Below are 2,314 nucleotides of genomic sequence, written 5' to 3' on the forward strand. Positions count from 1 at the left end.
CTGGGGCACTGATTTTGGCTCTAACTTTCCTGTCAGCCAAGACAAAGAGGAAAAGATCATGTAGCATAGAATTTTAATTTCTGACTAGAGAAAGAATTTAGATATTAAGATTTCTTTTAATCGAGCCTGAACTTTGGTTGTATTTTAATAACTTATTTAAGAGACATTGAAAAGGTACAGAACAGGATTTTTGCTTCATTTAAGACAAACACATGCATCCCGTTCAAATCTGATCATAGAATACCGTACGTCCATTTAGTGCTTTCTTAAGTTGTTTTATTTGAAAAGTAATACATGTATATGGAAATAAAATTTTAAACTTTCCAAAATGGCATACAGTTAAAAGTTGAAGTACTGGGACACCAAGTACTGGGACACCTGGGTGGCTCAGTCAATTAAGCATCTGCCTTTGACTCAAGTCATGATCCCAGGTCCTGGAATCGAGTTCAGCACTGAGCCTTCGCTCAGCAGGGAGTCTGCTTCTCCCTCTGCCTGTGTTCTCTTTCTCTCTGACAAATAAATGAAATCTTTAAAAAAAAATTGAAATACCTTTTTTTATGATTTATTTATTTTAGAGAGAGAGAGAAAGAGAGGGGTGGGGGAGGGGCAGAGGAAGAGGGAGAAACTTAGGCAGATCCTGGGGGCTTGATCTCACAACCCCCAAGATCACGACCTGGAACCAAGAGGCCAGTGCTTAACTGACTGTGCCACTCAAGTACCTCAAAGTTGAAGTATCTTTAGTATCTTTACTTTCTCTGGCCTCCTGGCCCTTCCTCAGAAGTAGCAACTATTGACAATCCTATTTGAAGTTCTTGCAGTGGTTGTCTTTGCAACTCTAAATGATATGGGTATGCTTTATTTCTTGATCAAATTGAGTATATAGAAGGTATTGATAGACTTTCTACTACTGATAAGGAACAAAGTTCATTATCTTTGCCAACATTTTCTCCTCACTCTTTCTCACATTTTTATTAGTCATATTATTATATTTTAATTCTCTTACTGAATAAATTTAACAGTTTAAATTTTACTTAAATTTTTATTTCCTAATCCATGGATTTGAGACAGTATCTCTTGAGTTCTCTGGAGCAGGAGGAGGAAATCAGTGCTCTTAGACGTCTCTTTTCTCTCTCTTTTCCCCCCAATTTTGCCAGCTCTACCCTACTTTTCCATAATCAGTGTTTAAATTATACAAGTTGCCAGCACTGCTGGGGAAGACCTGGGGACAGAGCAGGGCTGAGCGGCCATGGCCAAACACTTTAAAGAAAGAAGTAGATGTCCTGTGTGCCTGACTCACCTGGAGACGCCCCTGTACCTGCAATGTGGCTTCCTCTGCTGCCTCCGCTGCATCGATTCACTGCAGAAGGAGCCCTGAGGGGAGGGTTTCTTGTGCCCCTCCTGCTCCGTGGTCTCTCAGAAGAAGGACCTCAGGCTCGGTACCCATCTTGGGAGGCTGGTTTTGAGGATCAAGGAGTTGGAGGCCCAGCTGACAGCCGTTCTGCAGATGAACCCGAAGATGCGCAAGTTCCAAGTGGAGGTGCCCCTGATATTGACACTGCTAACCACGACCTCATCATTTCTGAGGACCTGAGGAGTGTCGGCTGTGGGTATTCCAAACAGAACCGGAGAGCCCGAGCCGAGAGATTCAACTATGCCCTGTGTGTCCTGGGCTTCTCTCGGTTCCCCTTTGGCCGCCGCTACTGGGAGGTGGATGTGGGGACGAGCAAGGAATGGGATGTGGGTGTTTGCAGAGACTCTGCTAATCGACAAGGGCCAATTCTACTGTCCGCAGAACTTGGCTTCTGGACGGTGGGCTTGAGAAAAGGAGATCTCTTCCAAGCCAGCACCATGCCTGTGACTGTTCTCTCGGTGAGCCCCCGGTTACACCTACTAGGGATTTTCCTGGACATGAATTTTGGCATTGTTTCCTTTTATCACATTAGCAATGGATCACATATTTTCACCTTCACTGAAATTCCTGCTGTGGAGACACTGCGTCCATTTTTTGCTCTTTCAGATCCCATCACGGATGGTCAAGTCTTCCTGAGAATCTGTTCTGTGATGAATCCAGCTCCAGTGGGATCTGATACAGAACAAAGTTTCTAGAGAATCCCTGTGTGCTCAGAGCCGCAGCTGGGACCTTTCCTGCTTGTTACGTGGATGGCACAGCGGGCAGCAGAAAAACACAGAACAGTTGGTGAACATGAACACTAATTACATAAGGGAGAAGTGCCTTTCAAACAAAGTATCACCACAGTCATTCTCTTTGGGACTTTCATATTTCTGTTCCAGTGAACGGGTTCTGGATTTTCAG

At 44.2% G+C, this 2,314-nt stretch overlaps 1 pseudogene; it reads left to right on the plus strand.

The window, feature by feature from the left end:
- The first annotated feature begins 1,246 nt into the window (after positions 1–1,246).
- Positions 1,247–2,106, plus strand: LOC114205900 (ret finger protein-like 4A pseudogene; annotated as a pseudogene).
- Positions 2,107–2,314: the final 208 nt, after the last annotated feature.

Source organism: Eumetopias jubatus, unplaced genomic scaffold (genome assembly GCF_037043125.1).
Source record: "Eumetopias jubatus isolate StellerSeaLion01/CBP00866 unplaced genomic scaffold, mEumJub1_p1.0 scaffold_7, whole genome shotgun sequence".
NCBI classification, from domain to species: Eukaryota; Metazoa; Chordata; class Mammalia; order Carnivora; family Otariidae; genus Eumetopias; species Eumetopias jubatus.